At 27.7% G+C, this 23,361-nt stretch overlaps 1 protein-coding gene across 7 annotated transcripts in view; it reads right to left on the reverse strand.

The window, feature by feature from the left end:
- LOC145942469 (octopamine receptor beta-2R) overlaps window positions 1–23,361 on the reverse strand; it is a 118,334-nt gene that overhangs the window by 53,722 nt on the left and 41,251 nt on the right. For 3 of the 7 annotated variants that reach the window (XM_083049216.1, XM_083049215.1, XM_083049222.1), the window contains one exon: window positions 5,454–5,616. The gene's annotated coding sequence lies outside the window, so the exon portion shown is untranslated. Of the gene's footprint in view, window positions 1–983; window positions 1,410–5,453; window positions 5,617–23,361 lie in introns of those variants that run through there. The other 4 variants (XM_083049219.1, XM_083049217.1, XM_083049221.1 and 1 more) reach the window with 3 other exon arrangements.

Genomic DNA, 23,361 nt, shown 5'->3' on the forward strand with positions numbered 1-23,361 from the left:
ATTTAAAATATTTATATAATCAGATCGTTAAATTCTAAGATAATATCATTGTGCTACATATTTATCGATCGATAGATATAGACACACGTGCCCTTGAACTGGAATTTATTTTGTCCAGATTCTGGAAACTTTAAGAAACAATAGTGTTGTAACTCTCTGTAACCGTACGTTTACCTGGTTCGGCATAAGCATTCAATCAGAATTAAAATTTATTGAAAGTCAGGTACATTTTCTTATTTAAAGTAAGATTTAAATAAAAATAAATCTTTTTATTTAAAATAAAAACTAAATAAAATTAAAATACAATTGTGTATTAACAAGGATTAATTATAAAAAGGGGTTGTTTAGAAATTAAGAAAATGAATGCACTAAAATAAATAAATGCACTAAAATCCTAAATAATTGCAAAAACATAAGTAATAATTTATTTAAATGTTATTAATTTAAGGACACATACACATTTACATAAACATATATATACATATACATCATATGTGATATTTGTTTATATTTTTATAATAAAATTAATTAATTATTCTCAATGATTAAGTATACTTCTTTATAATAAGATAATCATTGATGAAAAAGTAGTACTTGTGTGTGTGTGTATCTTTCATCATAAGAAATTTTCAAAGCTGTACTCTATATGTATATGTATGTAAATTGATTTTCTCACTTTTGTTTACTAAATCTTTAAAAGAAACTAAGGAGCAGATAGAATCACAATATGCGAATAAGCTCATAAACAAATTTGCAATTTATGTACCGTCTACAAAAGTGCCAGGTAACTTTTCTTTCAGTCTCTTAACAGGTTTTTGCATTTAAAATTTTAATATGTGATACAATGAGAAACACAGAAAACACGTTGTTTTTGAAACAATTTTATATACAGTCTCATCAGAGGCCTTCACTTAAATCTGTCGACTATCTCTCCATAAATAATATGCAATTATAAATCCTATAAATAAATTTGGTACACTGACCTTCGATCAAGAAGTCACACACGCACGCACGCACGCACAATGTTGTTGCTCAATTTTCAAGATGTTCCCCAAACCCCACAAATTTTTTCATAGTTTTATCGTGTTCAGGAGATCAAAATCTACAAAAAACACTATTCCTTTTACTTACACCTTTGGGGGCCAAATTCAATACCTTTTTAACATCCTCCTTTTTCTTTTCGTCAAACATTCTCAAATGAGAAGTGGCAACTCTGGGTGGACACAACTGAACTGTAACCTTACTGGAAATAGCGCAGCTATTGTTCTCGGATCATGTGACCCATTCTGTGAGACAGATAGTAATCATGTCGGATAGAGAGAGAGTCTATATATCTTTTTATAACATATTACAACATATATTTAAGTTTGTCTCTTTCTAATATGTTATTGCGGTCTTTATTTCAAGCTTATTGACTGCCATTGTTTTGCACTCCTTCCAGTTAAAAGAAAATTCAATAATGCACACCTGTGTGCAATAATGTTTTGTGTAGATATAATCATCTAAAAAAACTAAATAAATAAAAAAAAATATATATATATATAAAAATAAGATAAGATATATAAAATTTTATCTTACATTAGATAAGATTAAAATGATTTATTTTAAATTTCTCTAGATAATAAATAAAATATAATAAGCATTAAAGCATTTTATCTCTAGATGATGATATTAAGATAATAACATTGCTTTAAAAGAAAATAATTAAGGCACAAATGAGATTCTTATAATCGTTTTTATAAATCTTTATTTTTCAAAACCAAAAGCTTTTCAAACGTGTTATCTGACAAACGATTCCTATGTGGAACATAAGTATAGCTGTTTACAATTAAAAAGACGCTCAACTGGCTCGATTAAATTATATATCTGAATGCAGCCATTATCTTAGATAACACTGGTCAACACTGATTTTATTGTCAATTATATTAGATCTATTTCAACATTTTAACTTAACTTTGTGTCTGTTGGTAACTTTGTGTCACTGATTCCAAATATAGCATTGGTTTTCCTAGATGGCTCTAATTTTTTAGATAATGGGTGTTCCATGAAAAACATAAAAAATGCAAAAAATGTAATAGTCAGGCGTAGCCTGTCCCCAAATCATATGAAAACTGCCTCAAATCACAAGTATACAAAGTATATATACATACGAAATACCTAGTGGTGTATTCAGTAAAATAACATAAAAACAAAATAACATAAAAATAAGCTGATTCAGATAATCACAATTATTATGAATTATTAGAAAAATGCTGCTTGTACGATTTTCTTTTATGTGGTTATCAGGATTACGTTGGAGATAAAAACAATGTTAAAGAATAAAAGACAAACCAAACCCTGCTGCAGCTACAGGTCTTATTGGGGTAAAATCGTAATTTGAGTATCTATTATCTCAAAAACTTAAACAGCCAATTCGGCAAAACTTGTCATTTTTGGATTCAGCATCTCCAAAATACCTTAAATTCGCTCAAACATCCTTGGCAATTAAACAAAAGTTTTGCTTTTTGTTGACCAGTGGTAATTTAAGGCAGATGACGCATTTTTCCATTTAAGATAAAATTTAGAAAATACCTATTATTATAAAAATGAAATAATGCAATTATTCTATATATTTCATCTAAATGAATATCTAGATAACTTCATCTAAATAGCAGCAAACACCGTATGTGTGCGTATATGTGTGTGAGTGATGAATATGTATGAGGGTGCGCGTGCATAAACTTGTATATTTCTTGTGGTGTTCTAAAATAATTTGCGTACTTTGTTCCCCAAGACGCGTTCGTCTGAAAAACTAAAATCTTCTGTGGATGCATATCTCGTAAAATTGCCAGTTTGTTGATAAAGTCAATAAAACGATGGACGTTATAACCTAACCTAACCTAATCTAATGCCCGACACGATTCCTGAAGCGTGCCAAAAGTACGCGCTTTATTATCTGTTACGTTTCTCTTTTTCGTCCTATATTATGTTGCACAATGTATAATAATCGTAGAAGACGTTGTGTCGAGGGAGCTAATTTCGTATTCATGAATCTATCGCGTCAAGACAACAATTTTCCTCTCTTAATAATTTATAATGAGTAGTTGCTTAAGACTTTGGTTAGTGAGAACAAGTTTAATGTATATATTATATATATGAACGTTACACATTATTTTTTATATATATACATATATACAGGGTGTCCCATTTTAAATAATACATTTTAATATTTCTTCTTTAACTCGAATCGTCATAGACAAAAATGCTTTAGACAAAAGTTGCATAGTTTGGAGGGGGTCACACGATGAAAATATACATAGATTTTATCTTGAATGACTTTTTCAAGATCAGGTCAAGATCACTTCAACTTTTTCAAATGAAACCCTCTATTTTTCATGTCATATACTTGTAGCTGACTTCAAGACCTTTTCAAAATACTATAAGAAAATACTTTTTTATTAAGATCTTTCCGAATTATAAGAAAATCGAAAATTAACAGGTGAAAGTTAAGTCAATCCATTATCTTAAAGCAATTAAGTTTAAAAACATAGAAAGGATAACCTTAGTTGACTTCGACATACTATCTTCAAAACTTTGAATTTCTTAAATATTTTTGAGTAGCTCTAAAAGTAGAATTAGAGTAAAATGCAAATGTTGGATTGGTTGTGGAGATCAACAGAAATGTTTAATATAAAATAATTGCCTTGATAATTTATTTTGGAGAAAAGACAAATACTTTTCTTACCAGTAATAGTATATTTAAAAAAGTGTGGACGAATAAGATATTTGTTAATAATGCTACACTTTATGTATGCTACAATATGTATACTACATTCAAGCTCCAGTGATATTAATGATCAATTTGTTGCATCCATGGAGAATTTTTAACGGATCAATAATGGCAATTAATGACGATTCAATATTCCGATATGTTATGAGACAAGACATGCTTCATCATTAAAGAGAACAAAATTGAAAAAAAGGATTATATTAAATCTTGATCTTTTTTAATAATCTGTTGGTACCGACGTAGATAATGAACTTCAGTTACGTGAAGACAGTGGCAACTAATGTGTACATTTTAAATACGTATTCTAAACTTTTTTGAAATTTCTCAGTACAACAATTACGCTCTAAGGCCCGTATTATGAGCTCGCATCTATCTTTAGATGTACCTCTAAAGTTAGAGGCGCCTCTAAAGCTAGAGGCGCAGATAAATGTACATCTAAAATCAATCATATATTTATCGCACATTTAGAGCTTACATCTATCTCTTAGATGTGTCTCTAAAGTTAGAGACGCAGATAAACTGACTTTAGTCATACATTCATCTGCGTCTCTAACTTTAGAGGCACGCATCTATCTCTTAGATGTGCCTCTAAAGTTAGAGGCGCAAATATTTAAATGTACCCAAGGGCACATTTATCGAGAGTAGCATAAATGTGCTATAAATGTGGTACAAAATAGATTTTTTAGGCGATTTCCTCTAGATGCGCCGCTAAATGTGCGCTCATAATACCGCCACATTTATCGTGACACGTTTAGAGACACATCTAGAGATAGATGTGTGCTCATAATACCGCCACATTTATCGTGACACGTTTAGAGACACATCTAGAGATAGATGTGCGCTCATAATATCGCCACAATTATCGTGGTACATTTAGAGGTACATCTAGAGATAGATGTGAGCTCATAATACGGGCCTCTCTAACTTTAGAGACACCTCTAACTTTAGAGGTACATCTAGAGATAAATGTGAGCTCATAATACGGGCCTATCAGTTTAATGTTTACAATCGTTATAATATTTTTTCTCTAGAATAAATAACTGTCAACCATTTATAGATAATGCTACTGTATGGCATATCCTAACTTATTGTTAGAGAGAACTAAACAATACCCAAAGGCAAAATTCCATCTGATCTATCGTATCTTGTTTGGACAACAAGCTTGAGTCAGAATTATATAAGCTATAGATGATACTGAACTGATTTCAAAATCCTGTTTGCAATCAACTTAAGAAAATCATATTGGATTTCTCTAATAAGACTGATGCAAAGATTAAATTGAACCATTGTTACAACTTCAATGCCATAAGCATTAATATGATTTGTTAACATGATATTTCGATGAGTTTTTGATATAAATTGATGATGAAAAAGCTTTACTCGTGGCCTGGTTTAGATAATTGTATACCCCATCAAATAATAGTAAATGAAGAAAGAATTAAAAAAAATTATTCCAAAATTGATAAAATTAATGAGAGAAGTTTTTCTGTTTTGCATTGTTTGATCTATTATGGAAGTTAGGACAAATAAGACACCCGAATTTTTCTAATAACAATAAGTCAACTTGCTGAATATGATTCAAGAAAGATTCAAAGAAATGTTCAAAATGGTTAGAGGAGAATTTAAAAATTAGTTTGTTGCGCCTAATATCTGCGCCTGGCTCTTATATTATAACCATTCATACCTGATTTTATATTTAAAATTTATGTTGCTTTGGTTCCATTCTTCTTCCGTTCAAGCTCCAATATGGTGTAACGTCTATCTTTTTCAGATTATTCTCCGTGTCACTTAACAAGACAATGTAAAGGAGAGTTGTTGAGAAAGTGACGAGCCTCAGAATCCTTTACCTGTAACATACGCAATCAAAATCAAATATTCGTCATGTCCATGGCATTGATCCTGAACAACATTAATTGTAAGAATGGATTACGAGAGTTTTTGATAAATAACTTTTAAATTAATAAACAATTTAAAAAAAATGTTTAGACAAAAGTTATAGGATTTGAAAAGAATATAGAATGTTATATATTATATATAATCTATATTAAAAATCTACTTAAAAAATATAAATTGATATTAATAAAAAATCAAGTTGATTAAAATGATTTTGTATAAATCATTCTGTATAAAAAATATAAAGTCACTACATTAAGTTGCCTTAAAAATAAGAAAAAAATAAAAAAATTGTATAGTTCTTAATTTTTTAGATTTGAGTATTCTTTTCAAACGTAAGAATTTAAAGCTGATCAATCATAGGATATGCTTAGACAGTTTATTAATCCTATGTACGTGCGTCACTAAACTAGCGCATACGCGACTCATAAACAGGCGACTATCTAAACATAGTCTCTGTATGATTGGCCAACTTTAAACTATTGTATCTCAAAAATGACTGCTTAAAATAAAAAATTGTAAATATTTTTATTACTTAATTTTTCGTGAACTTTTGCGATAATATTTGGATTTGTGACAAAAAAAAAAAGAAAAAATCTTATTTTCTATATAATCAAGTCAAATATTCTATGCATTTTTCTTCCATGACATGAAAATAACGTCCTACATGTAGAATGTTCATACATTTCATGTGCATGATTTGAATGTACATTATACAATATATATACAGATTCTAATAAGTTAATAAAAAATGTATTCGTTCTTAAGACTGAATACGTTGTATCTTTATAACCGTCAGAATAGGACACATGTTTATATACCTTTTTTGCTTAAAATAATGTGTACAATCATGTTCTAGAATGCTGACCATTCCTCTTGGAACACCCTGTATAGATTATATATATTCATATATATTTTATTTATACATACAATATGTATATACATATATGTATACATACAATGTATGTCAAATGTCCGTATATAATAATTATACGTATATATACAAGATGTCTTAAAATTAAATCGACAAGCTTCAGAGATGGTTATAAAGGATATCAAAACAAGCCAATTTTGTCAATAAACTCATGTCCGCAAATGAGCCGTTTTGGCACTAGAGGTTTTGGTTTTTGAAGTAAAGTATATTTTCTTCTCTTTCATTACATCTAGCTTTCTCATAAACTAGATGCATTTCGGCAAATTCTTTATAAAAAAACTTGTCCATTTTAAACATGAATTTCGACTAAATTATAATAAATACTGAGTGTAACGCTGAATAAATACTCAATGCTGTGATACTGATGAGTTTAGTCAACAATGTTATTTAAACAATGTTAAACAATGTCGCACAATGTCTTATTCAAACAATGTCAAACAATGTTTTACATATATCAAACAATGTTTTAGTCTCTGATTCTCTAGTGGCAAAACGGCTCATTTGCGGACATGGATTTATTGACAAAATTGGTTTATTTTGATGTCCTTTATAACCATCTGAAGTTTATTGGTCTAATTTTGGGACACCCTGTATATATGTAATATATATGTAATCTGTAAATACAGTGCACATGCATAAGATTTGCTAATTTATTCGCTTACCGCTATGTGACGTTATGCGCTATCTATCTCGTATTTACATTTTAACTATGAGAAATATATAAAGCTTGCAAAAAACGGCTAGTAGGATCAAAGGAGTGCATAGTAACTGTTTCTATTATTTTATATATTTAATTTCTAATACAATTTTAATATAGAAATTTCAGATATTAAATTGATTGTGTATAGAAATTAGACAGATAAAAAAAAGTCAAATGAATGACAAAATTATTTGTTTATTAATTTATTTAAGATAGAAAATAAAAGAAAATCTAATTTCCTTATAAATAAAATTTTGAATTTTATAAATGATTTAAATTTATATTATTTTATTATTTATTTAATTACGTCGGCCAAGTGTTCTGTTTACACATACATACATATATATATATATATATATATATATATATATATATTGTATATATTTTCACGGATCATCTTTTTTGGCCCGAAAATGGATGTTCGATGTCCATAAGATAGACTTTCGATGAATATCCACTGGATCTTCAGTGTTGCCTGATGTGTGAGAGATATACATACATAGATTACATTAATCATATACTTATGAATATATCTTGAATTTTCTACATACTATTCCAGTTACATTTGCATATACATTTCATATTCTTTAGATATACGTTGCATCATATAAAATATGCAATATACATAAATGTACATATATTTGGTGAATCAACTGAAAACTTTAAATATTCTTTATCTCGTAATTTATTGAATACAAAATGTACGCACTTACATTATTTTTCTACGTAGTCTCCATGATGTGCAATACAAGCATTCTATCGCTTCGGAAATGCATGGATATCTTTAGAAAGAAAATCTTTTATCTGAGAGGGTAGGAACTCATGTACCGCCAGCTTTACCTCTTCATCGGACCTAAGACTTGCCTCCCATCGTTTCTTTGAGTGTCTTCCACATCCGTCGTATTTGGCAGACTTTGACCTTAGTGATTTTCACGTCTTTGAAAAGACGCTCAAATGGGAGAAGTTTTAGAGAGTCGATTCTGAAGATGTGAAAATTACAAAAATAAGCGAATTTACTAGATTTGGACCAATAAAATTATAAATTTTTTATTAAATTCACTCATTTTTGTAATTTTCATCCAGTTGTGTAATACAGATCCAATCCTGTTCCGACGAAGAGGTGAAGCAGGCGGTGCATGAATGCCTACCCTCTCAGGTAAAAGATTTTTTTCTAGAGGTATCTATGCACTTCCGAAGCGCGGGAACACTTGTATTGCACGCCATAGAGACTACGTAGAAAAATAATGTAAGTGTGTACCTTTTGTATTCAATAAATTACGAGATAAAAAATTTAAGGTTTTTAGTTGACTTACCTAAAACATTATACATATATACTAAGTATATTTTAATATTTTGGGGGTTTTTAAATTAGCAATAGTATAAAGAAGATATCTATTTAATCGAAATCTTCTGAGCATGATAAACATGTCAGATTTTGTTCGTGTTTATATGGCATTTATTTTATTACAAATTTATTTATCCGCATTAAATATATACATCTATGTATGTGTATCAAGATTATTATTATAAGATATTATAAATAAATGTGATATTATATTTTTAATAATCACATCATACTTAGTATTTTTTAATTTTTTATAATCTATTTATTTATTTTAAAACGTATATGTTTATTTTTAGTTCTTTCTGTGTTAATATATATTTTTTTAATATCTGTAAAATAGAGATTGCAATTTTTTAAATTTCAAAACAATAAAACACATGCGAAACAAATAAACAGAATCACATTTTGTTATTGCAATCTTTTTTTCCGGCTATATAATTATGTATATTATAATTAAAAAATTTAGAAATTTTCTCGGAAAAATATTATGAAATATATAACGACAATATAATCCGAACAGAAGTTACTCTTACTGGAAAACTTTTAAATTCTGAAGTTTCGTTGTTATCAAAGTTTGTAGGATTACTTAATGATTGATTGTATTCGTAGTCATGATGACAATGTAAGCCTTAGATTTTTTTTATAGAAAGAGTTACTGAAGAAACGTTTTAATAAAATTTTTAATAAAATTTGTTCTACGAAGTGTCTATGCTTAAACTTCACTGAAAAAATTATTTTTTTGACTGCAACCAAAATATTTAGTACACACATTTTGGCTGGCGGTATAAAATATTTTACTTATACTAACCATATTTATCATAGAGAAAACAAAATTCAAAAATTCATTTAAATTAGCGCAACCAAATTATTTGCTTAATTTTTTTAGTTTTTTTTTATAGACAAATTATCATCTTTACAAAACTTTATTATTAAGTAAATTAAAAAAATTATTATTAAGTACATTTATCTTGAAAAAAAGTGTTTAATTATATTATAATTATATACAATACATATTTATGTACATAATATACCATTTGTAAAATTAAAAAGTTGTATATATGTATACATATATATATATATATATATATATATATATATATATATAATATATATGATCGGACGAGAATTGGTGCTGTTGTTGAAGCTATTTAAGTTGTTTATTATGCCAATTTGAGTAACAATTTTTACAAAACTAATAAACAAGTTTTTACATACATGACTGTTGGCAATATTTTATAATTTAAAATACTTAATACTTATATTAATACTTATATATATTATATATATAAAATTTGAATATTATTACAAAATATTTTCAAAAATGAGTTTATTATTTGCATATATGTATAATATAATGTATGTGCAAATTAGAATACCTTCATTAAAAAAGTATTATATACAAGTATTTTAAATTATAAAAATATTGCCAACAGTCATACATGTAAAAACTTGTTTATTAGTTTTGTAAACATTGTTACTCAAATTGTTATAATAAACAACTTAAACAGCTTCAACACGCAAAAAAATTTCTAGATGTCGCAACAAAAATTATCGCTATTTTTTGTATCTGATAGAATATCGTTTGTCACAGATAGAATTATCGTTTGTCACAGATAGAATTTTTTAGTTCTGTCTCTGTCATTTAGATTGATTACGTGCAAAATATATACGATATTACAATATTTGCTAATTGTTTATCTACCTTAGTTAATTTTTCACACCTAAAAAATTTTTGCTATAGTTGCAAAATCATTTTTTTGAGTGAACAACAGCACCAGTTCTCGTCCGATCACTGAAGTTAAGCAGCGTTTGGCATAGTTAATACTTGGATGGGTGACCGCTTGGGAATTATAAAATATTAAAATAAGAAATTATTATCAACTTACACAAACACACACATATATATATAGTTACTATATACACGTTTTTAAAATGTTTATTTTAGTTGTAAGAACTAAATACAAGGAACCAAATTTTTTAGTTGGAACAATAAAATATTTGGTTGATCATATATTTACCAAATTATTTGGTACGGTTTACCAAATTTTGGTTATGTCAACAAAATTGTTTTTTCAGTGTTGTCGATGATAATCAAATGTTTACGACTGTTTCTCGCGCGATTAAGTCCTAAGTTACGTAATTTTTATGGTAGTTGTCATTGCGATTCAAGGATAATCACACACAACACAAACCTTGATGTCTCATTTTACGCAAAAACGATAACAGATTCTGCCGTCTTACATTATTGAGATAAATGGTTTCATCTTTATCCTCTCGCCAAGTAGGAAATTGTCACTTCTTCGCTTGATTCTCTCGATTAACAGCTTGATTGTATTACGTAAAGTATTTTGTCATTTGTTTTTTCATGCTTTTTATCATTCAAATTTATCGTTGGCGTCGTGCCACAAACTTGCAGCAAACTTCGCTGTTTATTGCGGAATATATAATTTATTTCACTAGACTTTGCGTGATAAAAATAGTGACCTTACGATATTATATCGCAATAGTAGAAATATTTGGTATAGCAAATAGCAGTAATATTTGCTTTAGTAGATGCATCATGGTTGTTGAAATAATTTGATGCTTTTCCCTGATTTCTAGTCTGTGCGTTAATACAAATTTGATTATAATTATTTACCTATCCCCCAAAAAAGAGTCTATATAATCAAATATACATATGATTATATATAAGTGCGTATATAATTAGATATAAAATATGTCCATATATGTTTTTTTCACTTGTAAAATTTCTGTCCTTATATATATATATATATATATATATATATATATATATATATACAATAAAAAGAACAATTAAAAAATAATAAAAATTTTTTTTTTCCTTTATTTTTAGAAAAAATAAAGAAGTGAACAAAAATTGATAAAAATATAAATAAATAAATACATAAATATAATAGATATTTTATAGATATTACTTCAATTATCACTTTAGCATGCAAATATAATAAAAAAAGTTTATAATGTCGGTAATACTTAATTTTTTTTATAAAATATTATATAATTTTGTAATACATATATAACTTTATAATTTTATAATTTGTTTTTTTGTGAGTGCACATACACATACATACAACTTAATGAACAGTATTTTTTATATCCTTATAAAAAGTAGTTTAACACTTAAATCTAGCAATCTAGCAATCTTGATCTTTCCATCGATTTGGAAACATATTTTATTTAGTTTGTTTCTCCTTGTTATTATGATAGCACTCTATTATATAAAACATAATAGAGTAGGTACTATTATAAAATTATTATTTATTTTAACACGTTGACAAATTTATAATTCAAGAATTAATAGCATGTTTCGAAGATAATATGTACACACACATATACACACAGACACATTTATGCACGCTTGTTTACACTTTATTATAATATTAATCTTTATTAGCCTCTAAAATAAATATCTATAGCGGTGTGAAAATAAATCCCTACATTTCAAATATTCGCAGTAATAAGTCAAATACGATGAAAAATGATCACTCAACTGTAATGTCAGTCCAATTAGCGAACATCGATTTACAATTTAGGTCATCACAGGTTTATAACTTGTATAAGATAATTAAAATATCCATTAAATTTGCAAGTCAAATTTAAAGATATAAAAATAATAAAATCTTTAAGTTTTTAATATATTATACGGAAGATAGCAACAAACACTGATTCAACAATTAATAACAATGATTTGATGAATTATATCGTATAAAAATTTCAATATTTTTAATAAAAAACGTGAAATGATCTTATTTTATTCTATTAATAATACTCAATAAACATGTGGAATTTTGTTTGTCCATTTGATATTTACTTTATTGTTTATCACATTAAGTATACACAGACACTATATAAGATGTATATATGTATACACACACAACACACACACACACACACACACACATATATATATTATATATGCGATCATGAATTTTTTTAAAAACATTTTTGATTAAATATTTAATATTTTATTATTTGACTAATTTTACTTATTATTTTGTTTTTTAAAATATTTTATTAATTTACTTTAAAACTTTGTGTGTGTGTAAAATATGAGATAATACATATATTTAAACTACAACAATGAAGAAATTTAATTAATATTTCAAGTATTAGAGAGTGGCTTTCTAATTATTTCCGCATTATAACAGCCGTTACATTGCAGAGTAGGTATTGTTTAATATACAACATTTTAACGAACAAACTTATCCAACTTATTAACTTGAATTCTAAAATTTCTTCCAAATATTTTTAAAAATTCTTTTCTTTTTCAATTGAATATCACAGTTTTAACATTGTTTATTAATATAAATATTGTATAATTTGACATTCGATACTGTACGGATATGTATCCGATAGTATACGTAGACTAAAACATATACATCCAAATAATACATTTACATGACGTAATCACGTTGCGACATGTTTCACAAAATTGTGTAATTTAAACGTTGAATTTTTAACTGGAAATTGGAAAATTCGTATGCACGTGTTCCTATTCAGTAACTGCAATGCAGGTCGCATCGTATGCAAGTTAGCGATCGATTTAACGAGCGCGAATAGGTATGTACGTAATGTTTAATACCCTTGAATACGAAATTTGTAATTCGGCCTTCGGGCCGGCAGATTCTCAAAATAGATAATCGAATATGCCTGTGTTTATTTTCGGTCGTTCTTAATCATATAAATAGAATGTCATTATTCGATCCAAGGGAAGCGAAGATGCACGAAGATGCATATGTCTCTCACCAGAATATTGAATCTCGCCATGCGAGTTGTTGTTTATCATCAATGATACAATAACAATCATCGATATCACGAAAATAGTACAATATTTATATATATATATAATGCAAGAAATAATTTATCTTCATAAATGCACAAAAAATCTAATTATATATAATTACCTTAAAACTTTATTTTAAATATTAATATTTTTCATATATTTTTATATTATATATTATATAATAAATAAATATTTAATATATAATATAATATAAATAATAAATTATATATATATATGTATATATATGTATATTATATACAATAACACTAGTTTACAGTCAAAAATTATTTTAAACTAGACAAAGTGTTTCTTATAGATTTTTGGGTGCTGAAAAAAATGTAAACCAAATTTTACTAGCACGTCAGATTTCCAAAATAATTAAGGTTTAATGTGTAAAAAAATGGCTTTTTGTGATATTTGAGATTTTTTTTGTAAAAAAGGTTAACGTTATCTGAAAAGTCTGATCAAATATGAATGTATTGTTTATCTCCTATAAAATGGATTTTTAAAATTTCAATATTTTATTTTTTAGCCATGTTATGAAAGATTAAAGCTGAGAACTACTCATTAGAGCTGCTTTTGAAAAAAGGGCTTTTTGGAAAAAAATATTTTTTTCAAAATTGATTTCATCAGTATTAGTTAGATCATACAACTTTTGTCTGGAAAATTTTTTCTAAAATGCATTTATTTCGAAAGATTCAAGGTGGACAATTAAAATGAGACACCCTATATATATAAATATACATTTAGTGGAATCTATCACAATAAGTTACACTGTATATATGTATCAATAGCCCTAAACTAAAAATTATGAGTATAATTATATGACTTCATCATCATAGGTGAAATATGCTATCTCAGCAAAACTCTGTATTTAAATCCTTCCTAACATGACTAAAAAGTAAGATATTAAAATAAAAAAAAAAAACATTTTCTAGGGGATAAACAAGACATTCATGACATTTGATCAGAATTTCCAGATAACGTTAACTTTTTTCTCAAAAAAATTTCAAATATTGCAGAAAAAGTTATTTTTGCATATTAAGTAAACCTCAATTATTTCGGAAACCTGACATGCTGGAAAATTGGCTTGCGACATCGTTTTCAGCATCCAAAAATCTATAAGAAACACCTTGTCTGATTTAAAATAATGAAAAAAAAAATATTTTTTTGTAAGCTAGTGTAATATATAGAATAAAATAAATATTTTATTGTATTAAATAATAAAACAAAATTATATATATGTATATCCCACAATTACTGTACAAACTACTAATGACAAATTTTTGGATTTATTTGAAGACAATTTTTTTCTTAACAAAATTATCGAAGCATCTATAAAATTTTCGAGTATATATATAAGCGATTGAAAAAGATGGGCTTTTCGCAAATTGAACTTTGTTGAGTTAAAAGATTAACAAAGCTACATTCTTAAGTTAATTTCAGGTGGAATTTATTTTAATAAAATTTTAATTTAAAATTTAGTTACAAAGATATATGGCAAAAATTAGAAATTTGTGAAAATATGATCTCTTTTGATATTTTCACTAAGGAAAAATTGTCTCCAATGATTCTAAGAATCTGCCATTAGCAAGTGATGCAGTGAGAGAGACACCTGGGACATCTTGTATAATATATTTAAAAATATTTTTGTAGTTGAGATCTACTTTGCGTTGAAAAATATATTTCTTACTTTATACATATTATTCTTATGCATAAACAGTATATGTGCATATAAGCTATTCTTTAACAATAAAACTTTCCACAATTTTTTAAGTATAAATACTCAGTGCAGGATTTAGTCTTATGATATTTTAGATATTTACTGGATTTTTCCTCGAGAAAAACCTATTAAAATCAATCTTCACGTTTAACAGTTGATCTAAACATAAGATACCATAACCGTAATAAAAAATTGCAAAATGCCGAGAAGCGCCTTGAAGAGACGTGAGAGTTGCAAGAGATTTGAGATAATGAATACTGCCGCACAGAAAATGCACAATATTTTCAAACGTTCGTGTGAACAGGCGAAGGCGAACAGAAACCTTGAGACGCTGCAATTGAATAACGCCGCGCTCGTTACGCAAGAGACCGTCATATCAGCAAGATTGCTGCATCGAAGTATACGTTGCGTTATGTTTTGTTTGCGTCCAGTTATAATCAAAGTACCGAGAATGACGCCTATGTGCGCTTACGTTCTTCATGCTACATTCTCAACTCGATCGCATCATCGTTTCTTTCATCCTCTATTATCTCTCACATACATCGGATGTTATTGTAAAAAGGATGATCATCGCGAGATATGACCCCTTATTTAACTCTTATAGGGCAATGGAGTCTTGTTTGTTTTGCCTCTTGTCTTAATTCTAAGATTCTTTGTTTTTCAAGAAATTATACAAGTGATTAATTTTTTTCTTTCTTATCTTTTTCTTTCTTTTTTGGGAGGATGTTATTTCATAAATTTGACAGTGTATTTAATACATTTTTTATCGAGTAAAAGAATGTTGCAAACTACGATATAATTAATAATTTTTGAGATACCAATGTTTCAAAATTTTAATTTTTTTGTGAAAAAATATATTGAGATTTCAAAATTTTTGTTATTATCGTAGAGTTTTTCTCGTCAAATTTTTTAATATAACAATCAGAAATGAGTTTGATTAGAATTTTGGATTTTGTTAGGTTAAAATTTTGGGTTTGGGTTATTAGGTTAGAATTTTTTTGGGTTGTAAAGGGAGAGACTCTGCACCAAAATATAAATATCGTATATTACAGAATATTAATTCACTGACATTCTGTCAATTGTTAATTGGAAAAAGCCTGTCAATTTTCTAAGGATTATCTGAATACGCGCGGATGATGGAAATTGTCAATTGATTGAGATGTATTTGGACATAATACATTATGATGAGATTATATATCCCGCGCTATTGTATCACACAAATTAACCAATTCCGATTAATTTTCCTTATTACCTTCAGATGTAATGCCGCATAAATCGAACAGTGTATAATTAAACACACGCACATATATACATACACACAAGCGGAATATAAATGTACAGGGTGAAACGCTAATTATGTCGATGTTTTATTGTTTGTTGAGAAAAATGGGTTAAATTAAAGGTGCATAATCTTAAGGGAGATATAAGATAGATCAAACTAAATTGTTCCATCGAAACTTTTTTAGTTGGAGATTTTAGTTGACATTTTAGAGATTTGAAAATTATCTTGAAGGTGTTTTTCCAGCCATCAATAATCAGAGTCTAACTATGACAATCTATAATGGTTGCATTTAGAAAAATATATATTACAATTTTGTTACAAAAAATGTTTTTATTTAAAAAGTCAAATTAAATCTTTAAATCTCTAAACATCTTCATCTTCATCAGAAAGATTTTGTTTGATCCATCTTATACGTTTGTTTTAAATCATGCAATTTTAGTTTAAGCTATTTTTCTCTACAGATTTTAGCTGTTAATCGTTATTTATTAAAAAATTATTAACAAATATAGATTTATGCACACAAATCAAGATACTAAAGAAATAGACTGATGACGAAAAGATCAATATTAGACATAGTTTATACAGTGTTTCTACGCTTAAACATATATTTAAGTAGACATTCATTATAGATTTTTATATAAGATGTTAAAAAAATGTAGAAAAATTGAAAAATGAATGTATAAATAAAGGAGAATACTTCACATAGGGGTTTGCAATTTTCAATGCAAAATGAGAAGCAATCCCCATTGCATAGTGCTTACGAAACAAGATCTATAATTGTGCGGTTTCACATAGGTTTGCAACCACGTCAAAGCAACATCCATCCTATATCACTCGGCGTTTTCAGTCCAAAACGAGGTCTATATACAGGGTGTCCAGTAATTATCGTCCCACCTATCGCGTGCAAATAGAACGGGTTAAACCTAGTAGAAAAGTCTCCTTTACCGTTTTGCGATCTTCGCGTTAATAAATGAGAAATTAATTAAAAAAGATCTGCCAATCCGCGCAAGAAGAGATAGCTCAATGTTACGCGATTACTAGAAACTTTAACGTGTTTTATATATTACTTTATGTTTTATATATTATTTTATATATTATCTACTTATTTTAGCTAGTAACTGCAATTGTATGTGTATATAATCGGTTTTTTTTAAATTTTATCTTTAAGTATTATCTTTTTTCCTTTTTTCCCTTTTTTCCCTGTCCTCTTTTTCCCCTTTATTTCTATCTCTCTTTCTTTCTTCTCCTTTTCTCTTTTTCCCTCTCTTCCTTCTTTTCTCTTTCCCATCTTTTTCTCCCTCTCCTCTCTCTCCCTCACGATATGCAGATACATTAAATCTTGAAATAATTTTAAATGTGTTATTTTATTTCGCTCGTCCTTTTTTTGTATTGCTTTGAGTCATAATCACACACAATCTGGTCATTATTTATTGTTGCTAAATATTATAAGTGATATCTTATATTCGCGGGAATCTCTTATATTGGCCGATCTTTTTTAATTAATTTCTCATTAATTATTGCGAAGATCGCAAAACAATAGAGAACATTTTTAGTCGGTTTAACTTGCTCTATCTGCATACGAAAGGTGAGCTGATTATTACCGGACACCCTGTACATCATACAATTCTATAGGTTTCAATTTTCTGCGCGAAGAGGTCCACTCCACAATACCCAATGCTTTCAGTGGGAAACGAGTTCTATAAAAACACTATTCTATGTGTTAATTTTTCACACGAGAAATGAGGTTCACTCCGATCTCACTTAAAAATTATTCTTTTCTTTATCAATCTTTATTTATCTTTGAATTTGAAAGCATCAATCAATGTAGGATTACTTCATTACTTCATTTTGCGCGAAAAATTACAAATTCATGTGAAATCTTACAATTATAAAGATCGTTTCGTGTAAAGTGAAATCTTACTTTGTACCAAAAGTTACAAATTTATGTTAAGCCTTTCTTGATATTTTAAATTTAAAAAACTTTTTATTTTTATGTAAATTCTCTTAAGCTGTAACATATATTATTGTTGAATATTATACAAGGTATTTTAAAAGATCTATACAAATATCTCAGAAACTTTGCGTTATCTTAAAAAGTGTGTGTGTGTGTTGAATTTTATGTGGTTGCTTACAAAAGCTATCTCTGTTAACGAATGGAAAGGCATGCATAATTTTTTTATAATGTGGATACTTCAATATAATAAAAGTTGTAAGGTTGTTTAAAACAAATACAACAATATATGATTTAATGTAAATATTTTACATATTATACAAGTTTTATCAGTTTGAAATATCGCAAGAAACGTTTACTTTTCTACTTTCGGTTTGCAACTAGCAGAAACATACTTTTTCTTAAAAACAACTATGTGTTTTCTTTGCACCAATCGATTCCTTTCGTTATTTTGTGCATAAAAGTATTAAAGTAAGATTATCGGAAAATGAATATTTTACGAGATATTTCATAGTTTATGTAAAATTATGTCAAATTAAAGTATAAAATATCTCGTAAACTATTCACTTTTTGATTATCATAACCTTATAACTTTTTATACAGAATAGTGTGTAGAATAGATTTATATAAGCAAAATATAGTAATTCCATTTAAAAAAACATAAATGATCTTTAAATCACCTTGAAAAAAGCCTTTTAGAAAAATGTCAGTAGCGGCATCTTCTGTTCCCCTTCAAGTCAAACAACTTTTATTTAAAACATTTTGTTGTACAATCAAAAATAAAAAGTTATTTGAGGTTAAGAGTTAAATAAAACATCCTGTACACGCACGCACCACGCACGCACGCACGTACATATACATATATATTATTGAGTATATTTAAAAATAAATATATAATTTAAAATTACTTTTTATTTGCTCATTATATATGTATTTTTAAATTATTTAAAATTTTTATTTACTTATTTATTAAAAACTTTATGTTTTTAACTTTTAATATACATAAATATTGTTTTTGTATAATTATTATTAAATAATTCAATAATAAAAAACATTTTTATTGGTTAAAAATTTAATTATTATAATTGTTTATGTAAATATAAGTTTTTCTGAGCATAAATAACTAAAGATCAAGAATTTTATTATAATATTTATTATTTATATTTATATAAAATTTATTATTTCTTATTATAATATTTTTATTTTAATATTTACATTGCTAATCAGATTTTTATTCTATATTAAAAAATATTTAGTATTTTACATGGCTATGAATTGAACACAATCATGCTACAAATTTAAAACAGAGATGAAATAACTCTATACTCTTTTCATTTATTTTATAAGTATTTGTTTCATTTTGTTCTGTTTCTTCTGTTTGCTACATATGATGTCCAATAAATGTTTACAAAGAAGGAGCAAACAGAACGCAATGAATACATTTCTATAGTATAAAACCTCTTCTCTACAATATACGACTGTAAAAAAATTAAATCATTGCATTTGTGCTACCTCTTTAATTAGAAAAATACTATTTTAAAACAACACACAACAGAATAATACTAAAATGTATGACTCGTTGCATGCATTAAATTCTTGATTCTAAGAAATATTCTATAAAAAATGAAAATGCTCTGATAAATAAATATAAAATTCAGGTAAAAAAAAATAGGTTAGTAAGAACCAGATGCAAAAATAAGGTATACACAATACAAACTTCTTATAAAATATTATTTATTTAATTTAAATGTTTTCGATTCTTTTTTTGAACTATCTTCAACAATTAACAAAAAAATTCATGCGTCTTGATCCACATTCCAACACATCTTTAGTAAGTCCTCTATCATTCCAACCGTTAAGAGAGTTGACGAGAAGAGTTCGAAAAGTCAGATTACAATTAACAATCGTGAAAGTTGGAGTAAATAATGTAAAAGTTTCGATGGGAAAATGAGAAAAGATGAGTAAAGAGGTCACTAAAGTGATTGAAAATAAAATAAAGAATAAAGAACGAGAATCACGTACGTCAATCTCTGCGATATACAAAATAGCACTGGCGGTAAAATATAAATAGGTCATACATAATTGAACTGCCAACGAAAAGTACGCAAGTGGGAGGAAAAAAGACACGTCTCGAATCTCAAGGCTTTTAAATCTTAGTTAAACACTCTACTAATAGTTGCGTATGTATAGCGCAGACATTCAGTATTCATTTGCCTTTTGAGACTATTTTTTGTTGCTTAATATAAATAACATTTCTGATAATAATCTTTTACTTAAACTAATCTCTTTCAAGGTTTCAACTTTATCTCAATCAAATTTGTGATTCAATACTGTCGATCGACATGCTCAATAATATTTTGTAGAACATATTTTTTATAAAAATAAATCTCTTATTTCTTATAAATTAATAGAAAATTAGTTGATAAAAAATTCGAATGGCTTTTTTGCCAAGAAAAAAAATTAATTAAAAACCCAATTTTCCAGATACAATATTATTGTTCAATACCATCAAAACTACAATTTGGGTCTTCTTTGCATGTAAGTCCTAGTAATGGTAGCAGTCTTCGGGATTGTACGACTAGATGAAATATTATTGGATTTTCCTGTGGATTCTCCCTATTGGATTCAACATTTCCAACTTCAACATTTTCCGACTTCTTCCTCTTTTGATATTTTCCTTAACATGTATGCTTTTCAACATTCTGCTTTGTCTATTCTTGACATGAGGCAAAACGAACGGATTTATGTCTGAGATTCCCAATATAATTTTTACACGAACAATGTTACCATGGCTCTTGATGCAGAAACTTATTTGAGTAAAGTGATGACACTTCTCTAGCTGACAATAATATTTATACAGTTAAAGAAGATTTAATAAGCAAAATAATTAATAGCCTCCATGATATTCTCTCAAGATGGAAAAAATTGAATTATTTTAATAACGTAACACATACAGAGATCTCAATTGCACTGATGGTGTTTTACCAAGAGGGGTGCTGAAGATTCATAAACCGAGCTGCCTTTTGCGCATCATTATATTGTATCTTCTGTGAATAGCTTGTACAACAACATAACTACAGGACTATATATTGGCGACAATTACAAATTTCCTTAGATGCGATTTTGCTTTTCACAAATAATATCCCCTTGGATATTGTAATGAAGAACATCCTTGCGAGATAGAACTATACATTTTTTTTCTTTCAATAATATACATTACTATAGCAAATCTTTGGCAAGCCCATGAATTCTTTTCTGTCACCGATTATTTATTGCAGACATGCAAGATTTGAAGAGTAGAGTGATTTGGGATTCATCCGTTTAACCCTAGCCTAATATTTTATTTTCATGTTGATGAAATAGGATTGTAGGTTTTCTCTTCCATGCTGGACTTTGTTCTCAATTCTTTACAGTTTATGCTGAACAAGAGCATTGACAATCGTCTTAATTTTTTAAATATTATTAGTTATTATTACAGATACTTTCATTGAGTTTGACTGGTATCACAAACCTACTTTATCAGGTAGATACTTTAATCATGATTTTCAATACCTCTTTGTTATAAAAGGGTATCATTATGTGCCTAATTGATTTAGCAGTCTTGTTATCTCATCCAAGATTTCAACAAACAAATCGATTTTGTGGTGAGTTTTAATAATGGTTATCCATTACATTTTATATTTCAAGTTCTCTACTCGAAATTGGAAATGCTATTTAGCTATAGCAGGAGAGAAGGGCGAGTCACGAGCAAAGTGTTGCTATAGACGATGTCATGGATTGCCCCACATTTTTTAATATTCTGTATGTCCAGATTTTTCGAAGCAATTTAAGAATATAGTTCGTGAGAATGTATAATCATGTCATACATTGGCACAGATAAAAACTTCGCTCTTTCATTAAAGCTCATAAAGATCTTCAACCGAAATATTTACGAAAACACGTGGTATATAAAATAACATGTAAAGACTGTTAAAATTTTTTATGTTAACTAAACGAACAGATTATTAAGAACAGATATCATTGAGCACCGTAATCATATATCAGTAGAAACATTTCACACTATTCTGTGATCACAATCCATAGACTGTTGAATCACGAATTTGATTCATGATGAAGTTGAGACCTTGAAAGAGAGTAAGACATTATTATCAGAAATTCTGTTTATTAAGCGTCAAAAAATAGTCTCAACTGACAAATGGATACGAAAGTTTGCACCACACATACGTAACAATTGCAGAGTGTTTAACTAAGATTTAAAAGCCCCGAGATTCGAAACGTTTATTTCCCTCCCATTTGCGTGCTTCTCCACCACATGCATGATGGCAGTCTTCATTTATGTATGACCTATTTATATTTTACAAGCGTCAGTGTTGTTTTGTATATCGCAGAGGTCATGACGTGTGCGTTTTTCATTCTTTGTACTTCATCTTGCTTTCGATCGCTTTCAGTGAGTCCCCTCTTTTTTTACTCATTTTTTATTCATTTTCCCATCAAAATATTTACAACACAAATATTTACTACAACTTTTACGATTAACGGTAACCTGACTTTTTGGATTATTCTCGTCATCTCTTAACGGCTGGAATTAATAGAGGACTTATACGAAAAACACAAGTTGGGATGTGGATTAAAACGCGTGAATTTTTTTGTTAATTGATTTGCTGAAGATGGTCCAAAGAAAGAACCGAAATATTTAAATTAAATAAAGAAAAGAATTTAAAACATGATTGTTGTGCCTAATTTCTACGCCTGGCTCTTATTAGTTCTTAGTTCATTTCCTTAATTTTTTAGAAATATTTTCTATTTTGATAAAAGTTCTTATAAAGTTGTGTCGATTTAAGAATATATACTAATATATAATAATTTCTAGAAACTTAAATTTCGTATTAAAGATCCAAATTGAACGTAATATACAGGGTGTCCAATTTTTACCGACCACCTCTAAAAATTTTTTTATTTT

The sequence above is a fragment of the Prenolepis imparis genome, unplaced genomic scaffold (assembly GCF_030444845.1).
Source record: "Prenolepis imparis isolate NDT839.2.m4 unplaced genomic scaffold, iyPreImpa1.0 SCAF_11, whole genome shotgun sequence".
Classification (NCBI taxonomy): Eukaryota; Metazoa; Arthropoda; class Insecta; order Hymenoptera; family Formicidae; genus Prenolepis; species Prenolepis imparis.